This window comes from Puma concolor, chromosome D4 (genome assembly GCF_028749965.1).
Source record: "Puma concolor isolate L17-30 chromosome D4, mPumCon1.1.hap2, whole genome shotgun sequence".
NCBI classification, from domain to species: domain Eukaryota; kingdom Metazoa; phylum Chordata; class Mammalia; order Carnivora; family Felidae; genus Puma; species Puma concolor.
The window spans coordinates 69,926,809-69,951,898 of NC_141679.1; the positions used below are offsets into that span (position 1 = coordinate 69,926,809).

The window sequence follows — 25,090 nt, forward strand, 5'->3', positions numbered from 1 at the left end:
CTTCCAATCTGGTGGCACAGCTAAGCACATGCAAAAGAAGTAAATCTCTTATACGGAAAGTTAATACTAGAGACTGTCAGGTTCAGGCAGCACAAAGGAGAGATTAGAGCTCAGTGTAATTCCAATAGAAGACGAATGATTTCACAGAGGGGACCTCTGCTATTCATTTATTTGTCTCTTTGCTCTGCGATTCGTTCCTCACTCTCTTCCCTGCTCTGCATTTTATCAACGGAGGGTTGATCCCTGAAAACTACATTTCCCAGGCTCCTTTGCCAACTAGCTAGATTCAGTCAGTGAGAGACTCAGGCAGGAGACTGGAGGAAGGCAGAAGGCCAAGTATTTCTGTGTCTCTCTATGCTTTAGGTAGCATCAATGGCTGTGGCTGAATCTCTGTCATGCTTCAGCATCCACTGGATGGCCCCCACTCCTTATCTCTAGGACCACCTCCTTCTGCTGTTCCTCCAGCCCTGGCAATAGCAGTGCAGCAGCTTCCCGTGGTGGCTCATCTCTTAATTGTCTCGCCATCCTCTGTTGGGCTTTTCAGCTCTGCCAGCAGGTTTTTGACTCATTCCCCAGGTTAAATATCCTGCATTTAACTACCAGCTGTGGTTTCCGTTTTACAGACTGGACACTCAGGAGTTGAAGAGCCAGAAGATTCTTTATAGGTAAAAAAAAAAAATTAATAAATTAATAAATTAAAAAATGAAGAAATTAATGAATAAATAATCAATCTAGGTAGAGATGACAGCATGGCCACAGTCCAAAGTGGAAAAAAAGTGACCAGGGCAATCAATGGAGCTGTGTCTCAGAAGTCATTAGGGAATATACTGGAGAGTTGATTGGCAATCTAGGGAGAATCAGATCACAGAGGCCCTTGAGTTCACAAATTGAGGAATATGGATTTTACTCCACATTGTTGGACAATTGTTGAAGATGCTGAACACAGTAGGATGACCAGACTTATTCTTTAGGAAGTTCAACCTGTAAGTGGCAGGAGATTCAACTAAGCAATGTTAAGGAGAGCCCAATGCAGGGCAATAGCAGTGCAAACAGCAAGGAGAGGGTGCATTTGAGCAGAGCCCGTTTAATTTGGCAAAAGGAAAGGGAAGTGTTAGGGGTGTCTGGGAAATGATGAGCGTGAGTGACTGAGTGGCCATACCAGTGACCAGGAGGAAACTGCAGAGGTGAGCCTGATCTGTGCTAATATGACAGGAAAAGCACTGCTTTGAAAACATGGACTTGATACTCACAGTAGAGATACCTCTGGGAGAATTTTTTTTTAAACCCCTTTTGGTGTAGGCACCATGGGGTGGTACAGAGTACATAGATTTGGAATGAGGCTTTGTGATTTTTCTTTTTTAAGTAAACTACCCACAAAGCGGGGCTTGAACTTATGACTCCAAGATCAAGAGTCACATGCTTTACTGCCTGGTCCAGAGTACCCCCGGAGGAGATTATTTTAAAAGGCATTCTCACTCACTGACAAATCAGTTTGCGGGAATGAAGGAAATATTAAGAAGATTTATGTTGACAAGAAGCACTCACCTTGATTAAATTAATGTAATTTTTAATGTTGTTATTTAATTATTAATGATAAATTCATAAGAAGATGGCATTTTCATGCCACAATGACTGTTCTGTTAACTTATTTTTATTAGTATTACAGGTAAAATACAAACTGCTTTCATGACCTATATTTTAAATACTAGAATGAAATCATCAGTTTTTAGTGGTGATAAAAAGGAAGCTCAGCTGATCTTTTCCCTAAAGGTGACAGGGCTTTTGTCCCCTTCCTGTATTCCAGACCAATAATAGCTTATGTGTCAAAATAATTAGCTTATATGTACATGTGTGTACTCTTCTAACTTCTTCATTTGTCTTTCCAAACCCAGAGAATGTCTACTACATAAACAACTTCCAAATGTCATTATATGAGTAAGCACTCTAATTAGAAATTAAGTGCCAATAATTTGCCCTATTAAAAACTTAGCTTTTAAAAAAGGAATGATTTATTTCCCTATTATGCCACTTGAATATTATCCTAAAACCAAAGAACTATTTTTTTTTTTTTAAGATTTGTCAAAATCAGAGTACTTTAAAAACAAACTCCCATCTAGTAATACGACTTTGTTTATGTGATTTGGGGTCCCGATGAGTCCATTTGTTCCAAAATTTGCAGGTGCTTTATGAAAATGACTGCCTGAACAATGTGCATTTTGGAGCTACAAGGAGCCATTGAGATCTTGTATTCAATTTTACAGAGGAATAAACTGAGACTATAGGAAGTTAAATAAAGTGCCTAAAATGTCAGTTAGTCACGGAGGCCAGCCATATTCCTATCCGACATTCTTGCTATCACCATCACATGGGCCTCTCAGCTTCTAGCACTATGGCCACCTTTGGTACCACCCTGTATGAAACCAGAGCCTGCTGCTTGACCCAGGGGAGGGAGCCTCCCAGATCCATCAGAGTTCCTGCCTCTGATGACAGGTAGGCGTCAGAGCAGAACAAAGTCACTCAAGCTTCACCTTTGGGGAATACGGGTTTTATTAACTTCACACACTCACTCCTCTGGCTGTACAGCTGCAGCTTTCTGAATACAGTCCATCAGTCTCCAATGGGTCCTCCTGCCAGTGCCACATCTAACAGCAGCAGACCCAGGATGACTCTGACCGCCTCTCTGGTGCAAATATAATGGATTTATGTCTCAACACACACACGCCACAGAACACTGAAGGGAGATTCTGGCTTGGGACAGAGTCAGGCACATGCTTGCAAACAGAGCAGGATGGGTGTGAATTATTCATTGCTCCCCTCCCTATGGACCCAGGACCACTCCCTTCATAGAAGTTCTTTTTTACAGGTTGCTGTGCATCCTCCAAAATTCTAGAGCTGTCTCTAAACACAGTTACCAGTCTACTTTCTTTTTCCAAAACCCTCTTTCAGGAGAGCTTCTGTATTTCACCTCTATGACGTGTTAGGGTCTAAAGACAGGTAAATGGCCATTTTTTTCTGTGTTTTCTCTCATAGGAGACATGAATCTCTTTTATTCTCAGTAATCCAGGGGTCTGGCTTAACAGTAACCACACATAATCTTCCTGAAACTTCCTGCTGCTGTGGGAGACAGGAGAAAATAGATCTGTTATTGGATCAGTTCAGATGCTCAGGTCCTCATAGGGTGTTAGGAACTAAATTGTGTCCCCAACCCCAAATTCACATGTTGAAGCTTCCATACCTTAGAGTGTTACTATATTTGGAGACAGGGTCTTTATAGAGATAATTAAGGTTAAATGAGGTCATGAGGCTAGGGTCTTAATCTAATATGACTAGCATCCTTAAAAAAGGAGGGAACGATGCCAGGGATGTGCACACAGAGAATAAGCCATGCAAGGAATAGAGAGAAGGCAGCTGTCTGCACACCACGGAGAGAGGCCTCAGGAGAACCCAAACCCGCCAAACTTTGATCTTACACTTCTAGCCTCCAGAACTGTGAGAAAATTAATTTCTGTTGTTTAAGCCACCTGGTCTGTGGTATTTTCTTATGGTATCCCTAAAAAACCCATCCATAGGGTGATGTAGAAAGCAACACGGATCTTGATTTTGATCATAAAACCTAGCACCCAAAGGGTGCAAGAGGTTTTGTGCTTTTTGTCATGGGACATGATCAAATCTGACCAGTTTCCCTGTGGATGAAGCACAAGCCAAGGTATTCAATCTCACAAGCAATGGAAAGGAAGAATGGCGACCTTGCAGCCAGGTGGATTTCTTTTTGGCAGGCATGGAGCAGAGTCATATGTCATGGAGCTGGGTCACATTTCAGAGAGCAACCTATATCCAAAGACTATCTTGCCCGAGAAAATATCTGTCCTATCAAATATCCTTTAGTCTATACGTTATAGTCCTGGCATATATTGTAAGAGCTCATTAGTTCAAACCTTCCAGTTACTTGAGTTTTGTGAAAAAAGTTATACTAAAGTTTATCTTTATACAAAGTACAAATGAGGTGATGAAGAAATCAATCGATCAACTTCAAGGAAGTGGTATATTTACTTAGAGCGGCTTCAAGAACCTTAGAAGTATGCATCTTCATGTAAATAATGATTGTACCAAAGCGTGAGGTGTTCATCTCTCATCATAGTCCAGCTCCCTCCCTTTCTCTCTCACCCTAAAGAGCGGTTCTTAACCCCTGCTCACTTTGAAAGTTGATTTAGAGAAATTAGGAAGATGAATGAGAATACCAGAACCTACAGGAAGGACAGGATAGGATCAGTATGATTTATTACACATCTGCAAACATAGTCAAAATATCTACTACATAGTAGGTACTCCCTAAGTGTCCTTCCCAATCTCCTTTCCCACTTAATCTAAAAGTAAGCTTTACAACAGTGATTAATGTTGGTGCTGAAGGATCATGGAAGTTCATAAATTATACAGCTGAAATGAAATTAGAGACTATCAACTCCAATTCCTTTATGCTAAGTAAGATGTAGAAACTGAGGCCAACAGAGGTTAAGTGATTTCTTCAAGTTCATTCACTCATCAATGAATACCTGTTGTGTGGCAAGCATTGGGCTGGCTACAGAGTTGGTTGTTGACAAAGTCAGGACCAGGATCCAGGACCTTTGACCTTGAGCTCCTTCCACCCCTAATCCCAGTGCTGCCCCTGAATTAGTTTTGTTTCAGAAATCACCATGTGATCTCAAGCATATCTTGCCACCTTTGCCCATTATTTAGGGATAATTCTTATTCCTTAAATGCGGTAAAAGAAGATACATAAAATAAATCCTAAATGCTGACAGGATTACACTCAGAGAAAAGAAGAAAAACATCTACAAATGCCCCTTTGGGTGTTTGAGAAGGCCTGACAGGTTTCAGTGACACTCTACTTTGAGTAGAACCACGGCACAGATGGAACTGAATGCAAAAGGGCCATCGAGAGGGTGTGGACTAGGTCAGCAGGAGGGATTCTGTGAGAGCAGTTGCACCAAGTGTGGAGGTAGACATGGGAGGTTGGGAACAAACTGAGATTATTGCTGAAGAATGACTCAAACTGCAGACAGAAAGGAGTGGTGTTCTAGGCAGAGGGAGCAGAACAAACACATGTGCATGGGAACATCTGTTCAATGTGGAATCTGAAAAGGCTTTAAAAAGTAGAAAGTAGGATACAAAAACATGTCATTATTAATAGCTTATAATCCTCCTGTCTAAGAATTTATGTAAATAGGCTATTTTCAGCCTGATTCATTTTTCTTGTAAACTGGCTTCTTCAAGCTCCAAGAGTGCCTTGAATGCAAACACAACAACTTTGTTGAAAAAGTCAATATTTACCCTTTTATGTGCTTTCTAATTTCAACTTCGTCATTCAGCTAATATTTTAGCAGGGCCTCTAAACTGGCCATAAGGAAGCTTGAGATGCTTCCCAGGCCTGTGAATGAACCAAACATAGCATTGTACCTGCTATGCTCACAAACTGAGCTTAGTTTACTAGTGCCAAAGTTTTTTTAAAAGTGAGAGTGGTAAATTTCTCCAGAAGAAAATTTATGCGATCCAAGTAGCAGCAACACACACACACACACACACACACACACACACACACACACACACAACTTCCCATCTGTTTAATACTTTGGAATCTGAGACTCAAAAAATGTCTATTTTGTATAGTGTCCTGGAAACATTTTAAAAAGAAGAAAAATCTCAGTTCATAAGGAGATACTTCAACTTTCTCATGGTTATTATTAAAAAACAAATCTTGCCTCTGGCCTATGATAGAATATCTGGTATCAGACTAGTTCTCCTACTATAAACCTTAAAACTAGAAACAAATCATTAGGAAGTGAAATTTAAAAATAGTATTTGCAATAACATCATAAACACAAAATTCTTAGAAATAAATTAATGAAAGATGGGAAAGATGGCCTTTAAAAACTAAATAAATGCATAGGTATACTATGTCTATGGATCAGAAAACTCAATATTGTTAATACGTCCATCCTATACAAATTAACCCATAGACTTAATGCAATCTCAACCAAATTTCTAGAAGACAAGATGATTCAAAAAATTTTATGTAAATACAAAGTGGCAAGAATGCAAAGACAGTATTAAAAAGGAACAAAGACTGGGCGAATTACACCACCTAATGCAAAGATTTATTACAAACTTCATTAAGCAAGACATCATCCTGTTGGCTAAAAACACAGATATAAATCAACAAGAAGGACTAGACACTCCAGATGTAAACCTGAAAATAAATGGCCAACTGATTTTTGAAAAATGCACCAACATAATTTAATGGGAAAGGAGAATCTTTTCAACATAGGCTTCTGAAATAGGTGGACCTCCACATGCCAAAATGCACACACACACACACACACACACACACACACACACACACACAAAACACCAGAATCTCAGCTCCTGTTTCATGCCATACACAAATTTAATTTAAAATAAATCACAGACATAAAAAGGTAAAATTATAAAAATTTGAGAAGAAAACGTAAGACAAAATCTTTATAACCTTTGTGTAGGCAAAGATTTCTTAAACAAGACACTACAAGTACACACCATAGAGGAATAAAAAAGTGATAGATCTATCTTCATCAAAAGTAAAATAGTCTGCTCTTCAAAAGATAGTTAGGAAATTGAAAATGTAAGCCACTGACAGGAAAAAAATATTCACAATGCAGACGTATGACAAAGTACTAGACTATAAAAACTCTGCCAACTCAATAAGAAAAAAAATAAAATAAACCAAAAAATGCACGAAAGATTTAAATAGACACTTGATAAAAGAAGATATTCAACTAGTCGTAAGTGCATGAAAATATAGTAAACATCTTTAATCATCACGCAAATACAAGAATGGCTAGAATTAAAAGACCAAAAATAGCAAGTGTTGACAAGGACTGGGGGGCAACTCATACAGTGTTATGGATGGTAAAATGGCGCAACCACTCTGTGGTTTCCTCTAAAGTGAATCATACACTTAGCATACTACTCAATGGTTTTAATCATAGCATTTGCCTAAAAGAAATGAAAATGTATATTCACAAAAAGATTTTATGTGAATATTTAAAGCGGCCTTATTCATAATAGCTCCAAACTAGAAATAATACAGATTTTCATCAGTTGGTGAACAGATAACTGAACTATTGTATATTCAAACAATGGAATACTACTCAACAATAAAAAGGAATTAACTACAGATAGACGCAACTACAGATAGATGAATGAATCTACAACATTCTGCTGAGTGAAAGAAACCAAACACAAAACAGTATATCCAAAATGACTCTAATTATATTAACTCCTTGATCATGCAAAACTAATTAATGGTGATGGAAATCAGATAAATGTTTGCATGAGGCAAAGATTATTGGCGGGGAGGGGGGTGTGGGGATGAAATGCAAAGGGCCAAGAGAGAAGTTTCTGGAGTGATAGAAATGTCCTACATAATATTGAATTGGTGGTTACTCTTGTGTATACATTTGTCAAACTCATCAAAGTATCCACTTGAAATGTCAATTATTCTGGAAGAAATTTGATTTAAAAAGTAAAAATTATAGGAGTGCCTGGGTGGCTCAGTCAGTTAAGCATCTAACTCTTGATTTTGGCTCAGATCATGATCTCACAGTTCTTGAGTATGAGCTTCATGTCGGGCTCTGTGCTGACAGTGTGGAGCCTGCTTGGGATTCTCTCTCTCCCTCTTTCTCCGCCCCTCCCCCACTTCCATGAAAACACACACTCTCTCTCAAAACAAATAAGTAAACATTAAAAAAATAAAGATCATAAGATAAACAGAAACTTGCACAGTACAGTTTACAAAGGCATTTCATTGTTGGGTTGAACTTCTTAATCCCTATCACCACCTTGTGAAGTAAACATACTACAAGCTTCTCTTGTGAAAAAATTACAAAATCACAGTCTGTTTATGAGCTACAGTGTCTCACTTGAGCATAGGTTTTATCCCAACAACCCCTGGAAGAGTGAGATGAACACCCCCACTGCCCCACTCACACAAATTATGAAAGTTGTTTCGGATGGAGCATCACCTAGATTTTCAGGGAGGGAGAGGGAGTGCTTATAATAATAATGGCTATATTGATTTATTATTTACTTATCAGGTCCTGTCGTGTGCCAGACATTGTGGCAAGCTCTGGTCAAGCAATTCTGAAAACAGTTCTGGGAAGCAGGTATTATTATGCTCTCTATTCACAGATGAGGACGATGAGCCTCAGTGAAGTTAAGGGACTTTCCCAAGTTCACACAGCTAGTAAATGGCAGAGCTGGGGACACAGATCTGATGGACTCAAAGGTGCAGCTCTTCCCATACACAGCACCACACTGGCTCCATGTTTAAGCTAAATGGAGCAGTTTCTTTTTGGCAACTAAATTTACCCAAGGGAGCTGGCAGGGAGTTGTCCTTTGGAGATTAAGCTAAGGTCAAATGAACTTCAGGATTGAGATGATGTGTTCCATACCTGAAGGATCCTGTGAGTGCCAATGCTTCTCTTAACCTAGTGGACACTGAGCTCCAAAGGAAAGAGGGGTGTCACTGTGAGGGAACCTGTGCTGATCACCTCAATGGTTGAATATTGATATGAAAAAGCAGGGGAGACTTGAGCGTGATCATGCAGGCAGTACTTGCTGGTGTGAGATGATGTTTTTGGTTAGAGACCTGGAATCACAGAGTCCTAGATGCAAAGTATTGTGGCATGAAGTTTTCATGCTGACAAATAGCTTATGTAGACCCATTTTTCTTTTAAAGAAGAAAAATGAAAGAGGCATCAAAACATAATGGGTTGTTATTATATATTTGGGGTTAAGTGCCAAATCTAACACTTGGTAAAAAATGAATTTAAAGCTAGAGAATAGTGGGTTAAGATCCTGACTCTGTACTTGCACTGTGCAATCTTGGGTGGGTTACTTCTCTGAGCCTCCCTCACCTCGGCTGGCAGATGTGATAATGGCACGTATTTCGTGGCACTGATGATAAGGCAGATATTTGTCAGTGCCTGGCACTACGTAATTGCTTGACTCCTCCTTTGAGTAACCCATCTGGAACCTTAGGCTTCAACTTTGTTGTGAATCTCTAAACTTCAGTCCTGGCTGTACGAACTTGCCTGGAAACCCATCTATGTCCAGGGAATGGAATCTGCTAGCGGATTCTTCTCAGCTCCTTCCATCTCTCTCTTCCGGGGTCCTGCTTTCTTCCTGCACCCCAGGCTTAATACTATCCACTCCTTGCTTCTGGGCCTGCTGAGTCTGCCCAGCTGCCCAGAGACCTCAACTCTCTGTCATCAACCTGCCCATGTTCCCTGTAGCTGGCTCAGATGAGAGGGGCAGGTCTGTTCTGATAAAAACTCAGTCACAAAGCCTCCAGGCCTCTCTGCTGAATTCTTTCCTAACTGGACTTTTAAAAAGGCAAACCTGACCATGTTATGCTCTTGATTAAAGTCTGCTTCATTTTTCCTCAAGACAAAGTCCAAAATCCCTAGCACGGCCTGCAAAATCCCACAGAATACAATTTATAGCAACCTACCTTCCACTCTCTCCGATCTGCACCTCCACCTGCCCCAACCAGCCCTCCTCTACCTTCCAACCAGATTGAACTACCTACACTTCCCAAATGGGCTATACTCCTTCTTACCTCAGGGACTTTGCATATCCTATTTCTATTTCCTCCAATTCTTGTCTCCCATTTCCTTCAAAGCTCATCTTTTCTATTCTTCGTGAATCAGTTTAGCCATCACTTGGAAAATTGTCTCTGATTGCCAGGGCTATTCAGGACCCATCTTGTCTGCATCCCTGAATCTGTAAGCTTCCATCACAGGCCTGATTACTGATTAGCCATTAATTGGCTTTCTTATGTCTTTTCTCAAAGAAGGTGAGTACTTGGAGAGTGAGACTACATTTGCATTGCTGTGCCTCCAGTATCTACCAGGGTGTCTGGCATCTAAGGGGCACTCAGGGAGCATTTGTAGAACAAATACATGAAAAGAACGACAGCAAGTCAGGAATGATGAGTGACAACTGCATACCTTTGAAGGAGGCTACGGGCCCTGGAAAAGATAGCCCTTAGAGGAAAGAAAGCAACAGTCAGAATTTCAGCAATAAGCTTTCTGTGAGATTTCCCAAAGGATCCCAGCAAATGGGGCCGACTGCAGTCCAAGACCACTGGACCACCCTGGAAAAGCAAAGCCTTCTCAGAGTTGTGTGGGAACCCCTTCCACCTACATTGTGCTCTCAGCCCATTCAGTCTGCAAATGGAGTGTCACATATTTTGGTCGGTGCTGTGTGCTGGCCTGCTCCAAAGTTGAAGAGAAAGGCATTCTCTAGGCACAAAGAATGCACCCAGACCTACTGATTAGGAATGCATTTTTAAACCAAAAAGTTTGGGAAGAGTTAAGCAGCCTGGAAGCTTTTAGAGATCTTTGGCAAATGGGACTCAGCACAAAGACCTCCCAGGATGTAGAACTTGTCCCAGACAGGAATCAAAGCTGTCCCAGATCTGCTAACGATTTCTAGGGGCTTAAATAATTACCAAAGATCTATTTGTAGCAGGTCCCCAAGGTGGATCCTAAGACTCCTAAGATCTGCTCTCATATAAGACCTGCAAATGCAGGCTTCTTTGACCCAGCAGATGGGCAAATTTTGAGAAATATAGGCTGAGTTGAGATGATCACAGGATCCTTGAGATACACTTGTATAGAAAGACTTCAAACCCATTTCTGGCCTGGTCATTATATGGATGCATCACTGGTGACAGTCTCCTACAAATTCTATTTCTTCATCTTGAAAATGCAGACCCACTGAGACTATGTTCCCAGAGGACCACAAATCAGTGCAGTGGACTTGACAGTGAACTGATACTGCACAGCAGTTGACATTCTCTTGGGTCTGAATGCCTGGATTCAACCTTGGCTCTATCACTCGTGTGACTACGAGCCTCACTTTCTACATCTGTAAAATGGGAATAATGAGAGGATGTGTAATAGTAAAGATACAGTAGAATTCGAATTTAGTGTAGAATCCTTGCAAGCTCCTGGCACACAGTACAATCAGTGAGTTTTAAGTACCATTAGTGAAGTGGGAGTCTCCTTAACAATCTGGGTGCAGAGTAGCCACAGGACTGACCACAACACAATCTTTGCTCAAGTGGCTCACCTCATAACACTACAAAACAACTCCATAGCCTCAGCTATAAGATGGTCACTGACTTGGGTTTGTTCTCTGTGTTAATCAGCATATATTTACCGAAATTATGTGCCCACCTAATGCCTGGCTCTGAGGCTACAAAGATGAAGAAGGAATGGTCCCTGCTTAATCCAGTTTTGTTAAATTCTCTGATGGGCGGGAGAGTGAGATCCAAATAGATGTCACGGAAGAATAATATCTGTCTCATTACAGTGTGATAAGTTAAGTGAAAGAGGGAGGCAGGGTTGCTGTGGATGCACAGAGCAAGGGCCGAGGGTGTGTGGAAGTCTTCCTAAAGGGCACAGATTTGGGGGAGACACAAAAGAATGAATAGGCAGAGATCACCAGCTGAAGAAGCCAAAGGAAGCAGGTTCAAAGCAGTAAGTCCAGCCAGTGCAAGGGTCCAGAGATGCCACGCACTTTGGAAACTATTGGAATGACTTGGAGATATGGGAGTAATTCACCTCAGCTAGAGGCCAGGATATGAAGGTAGTGATGAAGCTGGAGCTTGATGTAAGTAGAAGAGATCTCAGGGAGATCCCATGAGCTGAATTTGGGTTTCTCAACCTCGCCACTACCACCATTTTGGGGCAGGATGGTTGTTTGTTGTGGGGCTGTCCATGCATTGTAGGATACTTAATAGTATCCCTAGCCTCCACCCTCCAGATGCCAGCAGCATGTACACATCCCCTTCCCCACTCTGATGACCAAAATCATCTCTAGACATTGTCAAATGTCCCTCAAGGGGCAAAATCTCCTAGTTGAGAACCAGTGGACTAAATTAAGGACTTCGCACTTTGTGCTGGGTTAGAGGTTCCTAAGGTAAGGCGATATGGCCAAATATGCATTAAATTTCGATTGTTTGGGATTAGAAAGAGGACAAAGACAAATAGCAATGTGGCTATTGCAACCATCTAAGAAAGGCATTATAAGTGACAGCAGAAATGCTAAAGAAGGGATGTTCTCTACACAGAGATATAAACATAGATGTATAGAAAGTTTATACATCTCTCTATATATACTCTTTATACAGAGATATACATATATACTAAACATATAATAATATATACTAATATTATATATATATAGCATATGTAATGCTAATTATATATTAAGATGTATAGGGGCGCCTGGGTGGCGCAGTCGGTTAAGTGTCCGACTTCAGCCAGGTCACGATCTCGCGGTCCGGGAGTTCGAGCCCCGCGTCGGGCTCTGGGCTGATGGCTCGGAGCCTGGAGCCTGTTTCCGATTCTGTGTCTCCCTCTCTCTCTGCCCCTCCCCCGTTCATGCTCTGTCTCTCTCTGTCCCAAAAATAAATAAACGTTGAAAAAAAAATTAAAAAAAAAATAAATAAGATGTATAACATATAATACACACACACACTCATTGACTCTATAGGAAAATTGAGGGAGGTTAAGAGAGAAGGGGGTGATGAGTCTTTACCTCCTATCTAAGGACAAATATGAAAACTTTGTTTGAATTGTTTATAATCCTCCAGAAAAATTATGAATGGCACCATTACACTTTAAAATTAATAACACAATTTCACAGACACATTAGCTCGTGAAATTCACACAACAGTCTCCCAGATTGGGCTTTGTAATCTGAATACTACATGTGAAGAAACTGCTACCTAGAGAGTTTGGGATTTAGCCAGAGTCACACAGCCAGCTGACTGTGGAGTGTGGACTCACTTGAATCTAATCCCGTTCTCTTCCCCGCCCCCCCAACCATGTCACAAAAGATGTTTCGTAACATCCGGCTTGTAATATTCTAACCCATTGCAATCAGTTTGATCTGGGGCATTTTAAAACTAACTCCATCTAGTTTTTCAAACAATACATTTCCAAGCAGACGATCTCATGAAAATACGTAGAGAAGAGAACCACAAAAAGTTCTGGAAAGTTTTGTATGCCTCTTTCTTTTTCTTTTTAATTTTTTGGTATGTGCTTTCTTTCTTTTTTTCCCTCTTTCTTATGGTGTTAATTAAGGATGCACTGTCCCTGTTTTACTCAGTTCTGGCTCTTATAACGAGAGCTCATCAGCCCTAGCTAAAGTACTCATCCCATACCCACCATGCTTTCTCCCCCAGTAACCCCCCAGGTTTCTGTGAATTTGATGCCTAGAGCCCATGTGTCACAACCAGGCCACTGAGGGGCAGAGAGAATGAAGCCCTGCACTTAATTTGTTTGATTTGCTCTGCTGCTGACAAATCTTTCTGCTTTATCTTTAGAAAGAGGAAAAAAAAAATGTTCCTTTTTTTTTTTTTCATGGTGCAAAATTTACAGCTGATAAATCTGTCTAAATGCTGTTAACAGGTAAAGTGCACCTGGGGGCCAAACATGATTTCACCAGACCAATGAAGAATGTGTGCATTTTCCCCAGTTGTGCCCACACATCATTTGTTACTCTGTTTGAAAGGCTTGGCCAGTGGCTGTACTCAGCTTCACTCCCACCCCGAGTCAAAGAGCCTCCACTTACACAGTTTTCCAACTATTGCAAGGGGAAAATTTCAGAGGCGAACATCAGTATTGTTCCGCACACTGGGAGAGAAACAGAAAAGTTACAGAATGTATTCAAACTATGCAGTTGCTCTATTTTTTTTAATTCAGATTTGCTTGAGAATTGCATTAAAAGTCAGAGGGCTAATATGGCCCCTGGAGGTGAAAAGAAACCAAAATTTATCCAGAGCTTTTCATGGGTTAGGTCTTCTACTTGTCACTTTGCCTGCTTATCTCATCGATTCTCACTGCAATGCTATAAGAGATTATCCCTTTATCCTCATTTTCTAAAAGGAAATTTGGAGGCTCAGAGAATATAAAAGACTTGCCCAAGACCACTCAGCAAATGAAGGTAGAATTAATAATATTGTTCACTCACTCAGCTGTTTGTTGAGTGCTTTTGCTAAGCACTGTTCTGGGCACTGAAGATACATCTGGGAACAAGACTAAGACCTCTGTCTTCATGGAGCAAACATTCTGGACAGGAGACAGATAATAAACATGGTAAAGATATAAAATATCTAGTATGTTGAAACAACAAATGCTTCAGTAGTCATTGAGGCTGTTTACCAAATATTTCCTGTGCTCAGCTTTCTCTGTGTCTGGCTCTAGCAAATGAGTGGTAGGTGGAATCGCTTCTGACTGGAGTATGTGATTGCTGGTTTGAGACTCTCCAGGACACTCTATCCCCTCCCATGCTGAGAGGCAAGGTCTTAGGTGATAATCATTCCATCAGTCTGGGTCCCAGGTAAGAACTCAAGAGCTCAGCGCTACAAACAGGGTAAAGGTTGTATGCAAAAGAGAGGTTCAACTACAAGTGTAAGGAATGGACATTTAATTAGGAATAACACAGTAAGGGGAGCTCTGAGGCCCTGCTCTGGAGTTCAAATCCAACAGTACAAATGAGCCTAAAGCCTGAAGCCAAGGAAATAGGGTTTTACAAGTCACATCCCATTGGGGAAAGAGCATGATACAGTGCAGGAGAGACAGAAAGTGACTCAAGGAGATGTGGGTTCAAATCTCAGCTCTACCATTACTAACCAGCTGAACAAAAACCTTTGAAACAGTTGAAACAGCTAATAGATGAACATCAGTTTATTTGCAAATGCAAATGACAAAGTTGCTGTATAGAATTGTTGTAGTAAGGGCTAAATACGGTATATTATGTGAAGTCAAAGTGCTTGGTCCCATGTTCATTAACTGTCAGTGCTGCACTATCCCTGTCTCCCGCACCCCAGTAGCCTTCTTCAGGCCTCCGTTCCTGAGAATTAGAAGTTGTGTGTTGTCTGCAACAGGCTACAAGCATGACTTTTCTCAAATGACTGTAATTAGAGTCTTTCCTTTTAAGAGTCTGGTTCTTGTATTCCTCACTTTGGTTTCTTGTTTTGTTTTGTTTGTGTGCTTTCTTTCTTCTTCTTCTGTTTTTTGTTTGTTTGTTTTGTTTTGTTTTGTTTTTTGCTTCATTTGTCTTCAAAAAAATCATTAATGTGTCCACTGTTCAACAACATGCCAAAGACTAAACACTGATTCTCATTTCCTATGGCAGTCACTATATTTCCTTCTCCTCTTTTTGCCTCTCTCTCTTTCCAAAACAAAGCAAAACAAAAACAAAACAAAGAAGCAAACAAAGAAACCAGTGAGAGCACAGCTTCCTAGCTCCCCTGCAGTGGTCTCCATCCTGTGCATCTTCCTCTCCTCTCTTGGGACCTTGTCTGTTGATTGAGACATATAATTGGATTAAGCAGGTTTATGTCTCTGTGTCCTGTTTCCTGTACAATTTATGTCCTTCACCACACATCAGTAAGAAGCAAAAAAGGAAGTGTCTTCCTTGTTCACAGAGAAAAACCAATTATCCTTCTTCTAAAATGAAATCATATGTATTTATTTGGTGGGAAGTCTTCAAAGAAACCAAAAGGATCCCTCTAAAATACTCAGGCCATCTTTACAACCCCCTGGAGTCAGGCTTAATGCTTATTAACTAAAAGTTTATTGGTTACCTACTAGGCACTAGATATCAAATACAAACAAGAAGGGGTCACTCCCCTTAAGAAGTTCACAGTCTGGGAGGGAAGCTGACATGACTCATTACACTGCAGTGTGATTCATACAGTGTAAGACTGCAGTGGTCAGAAGTGGCCCAAGGGAAGGTGTGATTAATGCAGTGGTGCTTGGGGCAGGAATGGTGGGCTGGATGGGACGTAAGATGGCGATAAGGTTGGAGAGATCAGCCAGGCCTGGTCATGTAGAACTCCAATTATATGGGAGAAAAAAGTGTGGAGTTTTCTTGTTTTCCCCAAGAGAGGAGAGGATTAGAAGATGTGGATGTGGAGGTTGATTCCATTGTGAATCTGGATTGGTTCTAATTAAAAAATGGAAAGAGGAGAGAATGGAATTAATTAGACACTGTGCTGGGAAGTTAAACATATTACCTTGTTTGAACCTCAGAACACCACAGCATGTACCTGCTTTGCCCCAACCTGTTCTTATTGCCCCTATTTTATACATGAGAAGACTAAGGTTCAGAAACATTTGTCTCACATCTGCCCACCGGCCTTGAGAGACATAGCAAAGCTCTTGAGTGCTGGTTGGGGAACCAAAATGATATGTCCTTTCCACATGGGTTTTCTTCTACTACTCTGTCCATGCCAAGGGCTTTTATGATTATGGCTTCTTTTTTTTTTTTTAATTTTTAATTTATTTTGAGAGAGAGAAAAAGCACAAGCAGGGGAGGGGTAGAGAGAGAGGAAGAAAGAGAATCCCAAGCAGGTTCCTCGCTGTCAGTGCAAAGCCTGACACAGGGCTGGACCTCAGGAACGATGAGATCATGACCTGAGCTGAAATCAAGAGTTGGATGCTTAACCGACTATGCCACCCAGGTGCCCCTATGATTATGGTTTCTTAAAGCCGACAGAAGCTAGATGAACGAATGGTAGCTGGAAAAAAGATGAATACTCAGTAAACTGTTCAGTTACCAAAGATGGCATAATTTCAGATAAAGATGTTAAGGCCTCTGAAACACCTTTGCTCTCTTCCACTGTTTGGAACTTCAACATTGATACACAAGAGAACCTTAGACCCAGAAGATCATAATTGAATGAACAGTGCTTGCATAAAAGACATATGGCCATCACAAAGCTTTGCCCTACAACACAAAGAAGCATTTCTTGGGGGTCCAAAGTAAACCATCTCATCATCACCAAGCAACCAGATCATATTCTCACATCTCCTTCTGACAGAGGAGACGGATGGTGGTGCTGGGGGCTCCAAACAACTCCCACGGGCAGGCAAGTTCTTCAGCAAGCTTCCTCCCTGGGGTCGACTACCTGGAAAAGGAGATCTTCTCCACCCTTGCTTCTGTGGGGTGAATCAGGAGGAGTGGACCAATAAATCTGGTCTTCCTCTCAAGTCCACATTCTCAAAAAGGATGGTGATTTTTATTTTGCAGTTGCAGGTTCACCAGGACATATCACCAGGTGACTGGCCAATAAAGGCCCAAAACAACATGGATGTCAGGCAGGACCATGGCCACTGGACCAAGAACCTAGGTCTCCAGAAACCAGCTCAAGCCATCTCTCCGGATTACATGTGCCAGGCTGGCTGGCAACGTGAAGAAACTCAGATGTGCAGCCAAAGAATCACTACTCAATCTGTTCAGAGGGTTAGGCTTCCAAAGAGGGAGGAAGTAGTTCAGGGAAAGATGTGAGGGGTCATGGTGGCCCGGCCTATCGCTCCTCCCTACAGGTCAGCCAAGTCAGGCCCTGTTTTATCAGATGGGATGCAGCCTCTCTTCTTTCACTGCTTCCTTGAAATGTACAGCCCAGATTTAGCAATTCTTGCCTCCATTATGTTCGGACAGAACGGATTCTTTGGCTCAAGTACTGAAAAGCAGACATTCTGTGGGTTGCCTGGCACCCTTGGTCTCCCTTCACTCCCCTAAAAGCCCTTTAGGTCAGATGACGCAGATAATACCAATGACCTCTCTCTGACAAATGAGGACTCCGACAGAGGGAGACTGCCTGACTACTCCAGCAGTTTTCTCCTTGCATGTCCTGCAGGATCAGACAGTGTGGCCCTGGTTCTCACTGCCACACACTTACATGCTGCAATTTTAAGCCAAATGAGTCTCTCCTTTTTCAAACTGCTGTAGGGCAATAGTTTCATAATGCGGAGGAACTCCATCAAATTTGGATTTTATTTATAAGATGAAAGGTCCCCTTTGTATACAGGCACAATGGGAAGCGGATACACGTCAAGACCATCTTCCTGAACTCTTATGGTTTTTTGTCCATCTCAAAGCAATGCTGTGTGTCTAAAAAAAGCCAAGAATCATTGCTATTATTGCTGTTTTTGTTGTTAACATTCTTCTTATTGATTGATTGGTTGATTGATTGATAGTGGTGGTTGTTGTTGTCCTGGCCTCACTCTCAATCTCTCAATTCCTAATTCAAACGTTTGTTTTTCTGGCTTCTTTACCAAAACCTTATAATGACAATAAATTTACCATCTACATGGCCCTGCTCTGCCTCCATCCCCTCCCTAATTTTTTCCTCACTATAGAAGTCATAAAGTCACACATTTTGCAGCCTTTATCCATTTCCTATGGTTGTAAAACTTCAAGGCACTAGGATTTCTTTCCAACTATAAGATGTTCTAATTCAAAATTTTGTGTTCCTTTATGTCAGTGCTAAGCAACCTTTTTACTCTTAGGTAATTTAGGAAAAAAATAACATCTACACGTTATTCTTTTTTCTCTACAGTTCAAAATGAAGACGGCTGTATTGGGTCCCAAGAGGCCTCCACTGCTGGAGGGACTGGAGAGCTGGGCCCCAGAAAGCTCTTCTGCCCCTTCATCACAATGGCCTTGGGAGTTGAGGGTCGCTCCAGGGCAGACTCCTCGATTTTTATGCATCCCCTGAGAGTCAGAAACCTAAGGACGCTTCCCTGGCACCACCCTCCGTGGTGGTACCAATGAGTTCTAGCGATGTCTGTGCTGCTGTGTCCTTGTTTAATATACTTCTGAGTTGGTTATGCTTATAAAATACAGTACATTCATTTGTCGATAAGTCTTCTTTAAAGTCTCATTAAGAATTCTATGGTGGGGTGCTTGGGTGGCTCAGTCAGTAAAGCATCTGACCTCAGTTCGGGTCATGATCTCGTGGTTCCTGAGTTCAAGCCCCCATCGGGCTCTGTGCTGACAGCTCAGAGCCTGGAGCCTGCTTCAGATTCTATGTCTCCCTCTCTCTCTGCCTCTCTCTCTCTCAAAAATAAATAAACATGAAAATTTTTTTTAATTAAAAAATAATTCTATGGTGAATGATGTATATAAAACTGATGGTCTGTCCTTGGGGCCCATTTGACTTAACATGGCTTCTCCTGTGGCTATTTCATAATATTTTTGAATTGTGAAGAAAGAAAGTAATTTTTTCTGTGCACATATTCCCACTGTTCTTTTTTGACAATAAAGTCAGTATGATGTTAAGGAGTCAGAAATAGGGTTTATAGCACTACTTGACTCATGGCAAAGTAAATGAAAGAATGATATTTGTTGTGATTTCTTCATCAATATAATTTTGGTGAAAAATGGATTGGTTTAAAATAGATGAAGTTTAATTATTTACTCAAGAAATACAGCCAGTGATAACAATGAAGACTTGACTCGAATTTTATTCCATAGCCTGGCTGTCTTGCACATTTGGATTAGGAAGCCAGAGCAGATATCCAGTTTGTTTTTCAGGCTACCTTTTTCCTTTTCATTATACAAATGAAAGAACAGAGGGCACAATAGGGTAGGGGTGTCTCCCTAGTCTCACGGAAGGTTGATGGCTGGGATGCGGTGAGAAGGGATGCCTCCTAACTCCCCAGGCAGAACTTGTCCACTCTTCCAGGGCTCCTTACTAGCTCAGGACCATTTTCTACTGCTATTCCATGTGGGGCACCCCTTAACCCTCTCTCTTTTATTGTATTCAATGGTTGATTACTGAGGCTCAAAGCAACATGTATAAACATAGTTCCGCATCCCTGTGCACACATATTCTTCTATTTCCTCCTAGGAACTGAATCTTTTAAAGTATGGTATAAGAAAACAAATATGTTCAGTTGAAAGGCAATGTGATAGAGTTAAAAGGGTTTGGGCTTTAAAATCAGACCAATTTGGGACGCCTGGGGGGCTCAGTTGGTTAAGCATCCGACTTCGGCTCAGGTCATGATCTCGCAGTTTGTGGGTTCGAGCCCCGCGTCAGACTCTGTGCTGACAGCTCAGAGCCTGGAGCCTGCTTCAGATTCTGTGTCTCCCTCTCTCTCTGCCCCTCCCCCCACTCACTCTCCCTTCCTCTCTCTCTCTCTCAAAAATAAATAAACATTAAAAAAAAACTTTAAAATCAGACCAATTTGGGTTTTAAAGCTGGCTATATCTCTAGCTAGCTGCATGGCCCTGACCATATTACAGTGCCTCCCTGAGCTTGAGGTCACTATTTGGACCATGGAGATGTTCCATGTACATTCCTTAGCCTTCTTTCCCATCCATGACAGTCTGTGCCAGGCAAGATAGCAGACAGATCATATCTGAAAATTCAGAACAGAAAAGTGGCTCCACAAGTTCTCAAACGTGAGGACATTTTGAAGTGAAAAATGTTCATGTGCTATTTCGATATCCCATGTGTACATGCAACATGTAATACTGATCCAATCTATATGTAGTTCTTGGGACATGTATAAGTTTCTCAAATCTTGCCATAACTCTGCAGGTATACCTTCTCTACCGTCTACAATAAAAATGCCATCTCACCTTTGGTTCTCAGGATTATGCCCATCTAGCAAATCACCTTTGGTTCTCAGGATTATGCCCATCTAGCAAATACCTGATTATTCAATAACCACTATTACATATCTGCATTTTCTGTAATGACATACCAAATAGAGAATATGTAGTATTAGAAAATACAATTTTCCGTACAACAAAAACCTACTGTGTACTTGAAGAATAAAAGAGCACTTTTAATAAATGGGGAAATGCATATGTTTAGAAAATATAAATTTAGAAAAGATATTTATCTTTCAAAGGCTGTTAAGAAAGCACAGTTAACAAAGTAAGCTTTTTATCAGTTTACAACTTAAATATATCCTTTGAAATGTAAAAGCTGCAATATTTTTGTATATTCCCTTTTCTAAAACTTTCAGATAACTTCCACTAATATTTATAAGATTCTCATCAGGAAGGATAAATGCAGTTGTAACTGGATCTACTAAAATGAGGCATTAAAAAAAAAAAAAAAAAAAAGTTATGTTGCCGGACTGGCCCAGAGAGTCAACAATAGTTTGAACACTCTGAAGGAGGCAATATCCAGGCACTTCATGGTCCCTAGGCCCTTTGGCTCTTCACCACCCTCAAGCATGAAGAGGAGTTGGTGGTCACAGTGGTACCCTTCAGTCCAGAATCCGACCCAAGAGAAGTATCCTATGAAACAAGTCTGGTGAAAGTCCTAAATAACCCAACTGGGCTCCTTTCTGCCATCGCTTTGTATGTGAACACAACCCCCCTAAACCTTTACAGACACTAGGGTTTAATTTTAAGCTTTCGAGTCACTGCTTCATTCTTCTCCGAGAGTCAACCATGTGAAGCTCCATCCAATTTCCTTGTCACTTCTAAGTTATACAAGTGAGTTTTTACTGCCGAATGACAATTACATTAAATGGAAACGGTCTGTACATACAATGATTTGATGTGAATAAGGAGGCCACTTTCCCTGATCTTGTGGGTCTCTGGGTATGCTAATGTCTTTGGGACAGAAAAGGCGTATTGAATGAATGTGCTTGCCCATGTGAATTCTCTTGTCAAGACCCATACTGCCTAATGCCAGTTCTCAGGGAGAATTCTCCACTGCCAATCTCAAATTGCATATTGTTAATGCGTGCCATTAAGATTAATCTTTGCTTTAGCTGTCAGTTCTTATTTACAGACCCTAATTTTCTTTGCTGCAGTTACCTCTAGCTATGAAATCTTCCCTCATTCTGAGGCCCTCATGCCACCTCAAATTGGCCTTAATTTGAGGATGGAACATGTATGGAGGGGATTAAGACCCACCTGAATTCACCGTTCAGTTAATATAGATGAAACCTCCTTACCTAGTAGATTCTTCAAAAGAGTATTAATAGTGTGGCCCCCAAATTTTATTGCACATACAAATTACAATGTTCTTGGCCGAACACAGATGACAAGAGGGAAGAAAACTATATTGATTGAAAACCTACCATATATAAACATTGTCATGCTCAAAGCTTTACGTACATTAATTCATTAACAACAACCCTATGAAGAAATTAATATTTTCTCCAAATTACAAATACAGAATGTATATCTTACCCAAAGTACCCAAAGTACTTACCCAAAGTAACCCAAAGTTACCCAAAGTAACTTACCCAAAGTCACAAAGATATTAAATATAGTGGCTGAATTTTTTTTTAAGTGGGGTTGGGATATCTGTTCTGCTAGTGCTCTTTCACTAGAACAGATAGAACAAGAAGTTAAGAGCTTCCAATTTTCTCACTTTCTCAACTAATGACCATAAGAATTATGTTCTAGGAGTTTATATTATTTAGCACATAATGGTAAATAGTTGCATCTCATATTTAGAGCATATCTAATTCTAAAGGTTGTAAAGAATTAGGGAACTGATTTATTGGGATCCATTTTCTCTCTCTTGTCTCTCAACTAATTATTCTTTAATTTCAGCCGAGGGGTTCTGTTTGTACCGTGTCAGTCACTCCCACCAAAAAAGTACTTGTGGGTAAGAGTTTTCAGTAGTGGACTTAAGGATCTATTTCACTAATTCAATTTCCTCAAGAAACCTGCAGCCCTCTGCATGTATTGAAAATGGACATTCCTTAGGTTGAGTCTTACGGAAATTCACAGGTGACCAACTTAACTAGAATGCATAAATATGACTTCTCCTCCTTGTCAACAGCAGTTTGTTGGCTCTTAGCACAGTCTACACAGGACTGGAATCAGAAGAGAGCGGAGCTATCTCTATATCCTAGCCATGGATATGTACAATCAAAGGCACCAAAACAATGACTTTTATAGACACAACTTCTCATTTGGCATAGTTATGCAGTTAGTGCTTATGGGAAAGAATAAAAAAAAACTCAAAGGGAGGAGGAGAGGAAAGAAAGATATAGCAGCTTCCCCAGATAAACTTTTCCTTGAAAACATCGAATTCAATCTCTGCTTAAAAATGTGGGGCTAAACATACATACTTAACCCCTTGCTCCCTCCTTCCCAAAAGGCACTATAATGTGTTATTATTGTTTGTTTGTCTGCCCATCTGTTTGCTTTAAAGTATAGATATAGAAGGACAAAGAAAACAGAGGAGCTAAGAGAAAGAAAATTTGGGAAGGTGGAAAGTAACTGGATGAGTAGTAATAAACTACCAGAATCCTAAACTGGAGAAAGATGTAATTTCAAAACAATGGGAACAAAGAGGATCCTACAGATTTGCTGAGAAGAAATAGAGCTTTCATGTAAAGGTTTAAGAGTTGTACTGGCATCATACTTCCTAACACAAAACGTGGAAACAAAAGAAAATTGAACAATGCCTTCAGAATTCTGAGGGAAATTATTTCTTTCCCTGAAGACTATGCCCAACTAAGCTATCAGCTATATGTGATAGGAATAATGTTCAGACACACAGGTTTTAAAAAGATAATTTCCTTGTAACTCTTCTTGGGAAACTACTAGAGAGTAAAGCAAAGAGAAGAAGGCTTGAGATCCTAACAATAGAGAATCTAACATGTATCAAAGGGAATCTCCAGGATGACAGTGAAGGGAAATTGCAAGAAAACTCTCCCTAGAGAGTAACTAGTTTGAGAAGCAGGCACTGAAGGGTTTCGCATGCAGAATATTTATTAGCGATCAATACTTCTCAGATTATAGGAAGAAAGGAGAGGACAAGAGGACAAGAGGACAAGACAGATGCAAGACTGAGCAGACTGAAGAACTGCATTGTGATGCAGATAAAATAATACCTTGGCCACCCCCTCGGGAAGCTGTGGAATATTACAGCACGTTGAAGTTATCCCACAGTGGGCTGAAGTGCCTTTTATTCCCTCTCCATATCGATCTTTGGATACAGGCCACCTTGGGAAGGCCATGCCCTTGGGAGGGCCAGCTCTCTGCAGGGGAGGCAGAAGACGAGGAAGCTGACAGCAGCTGGAACAAAAAAAGATCCCGCCCTTGAAAGGGCTTCTGGGCAACACATCTCCATGTTCACCACACCATCCCAGGTGGGAGCAGGTTAAAAGAATACAGAAGAAAGTTCTTCAAGGAGATGAAATTAATAAACTATCTAATATGTTTTTGATTTTACACAACTGGGAGTAAATTTGGGGATGAACTGAAGAGAACATACAAACCTAAGCAAAGGACAAAAACAAGATTAACTCCAAGGACAATGAAATATTGTGCGAGAAAAGGAATCGTGCAATACTGCGTGCCCAGCTATGAATCATCTTTATACGGTCACATAATTATTTTGAAAGTGGGGAAATGCGCACTGTGGATAGGCGTAAATCCTCATCTACCATAGTGGGAAATCAACATGAGCACTTTAAAAAGTTTTTGCAAACCAAGAAATAGCAACATTCTAATATTTAGTTGGATTTCTGTGAATTACAAGTGTACAATAGAGTAATAGTGGTATTATTATTATATCATTATTGTTATTTATAAAAACAAACAAGAGGGCTGGATAGCTTTTATTTCGTGGCCTGTAAATCTATCTTACTAGAAATGATGCCTGCCTATCTATATATAATCTTCTGGACTATTCTATTCCAGAATATTTTAATACCTGACTAACAAGGGTCTCAGGTTATAAGTTCCACTTCATCAATTCTCATTCAACAAGTGGAATGATAGAAGAAAAACTTGCCGTGGCCCTGACAACAACCTGGATATTCATCAAATGCTCCGTGTTCCCAGACTTAGGGCTTTGCACATGATTTTCTGGCTTCTTGGACTGGTCTTGGCCCCATTCTCTGCAGAAGTTGCTGCTTCTCTTTGAAGCTTGAATGTCAGCCGTAGCCTGAGGCCTTCCAGGAGTAGGACCCCTCTATCTCAATACGTCTTCTGTTACTCTCTGACCGAGTCCCCAACATTTCCAACAAGCTCCCGTTATTTTATTTATTCACTCATCCGGTTTTCTTCTTAACTCTCTCCAGCCTCAAAAGACATTTCCATACAACTGGGGGCCCTGTCTGTCCTTTTTACTCTGTCTCCAGGTACTTGGTAGGTGCTCAATGAACAGGTATTGGAATAAGTACATAAATACATAACATGAGCTTCACAGTTAAGATGATTAGGCAACCTTCTGATTTGGGGGTGTATTTCAGAG

General features: G+C 40.7%; 1 long non-coding RNA gene across 1 annotated transcript in view; it reads left to right on the plus strand.

Moving 5' to 3' along the window:
• LOC147574981 (uncharacterized) overlaps positions 1 to 18,755 on the plus strand; it is a 39,023-nt gene extending 20,268 nt beyond the window's left edge. Inside the window, exons 2-4 of the long non-coding RNA XR_015242935.1 lie at positions 624 to 665; positions 8,130 to 8,198; positions 18,461 to 18,755. This is a non-coding gene — a long non-coding RNA (uncharacterized LOC147574981). The remainder of the gene's footprint in view (positions 1 to 623; positions 666 to 8,129; positions 8,199 to 18,460) is intronic.
• The last annotated feature ends 6,335 nt before the right edge of the window (positions 18,756 to 25,090 follow it).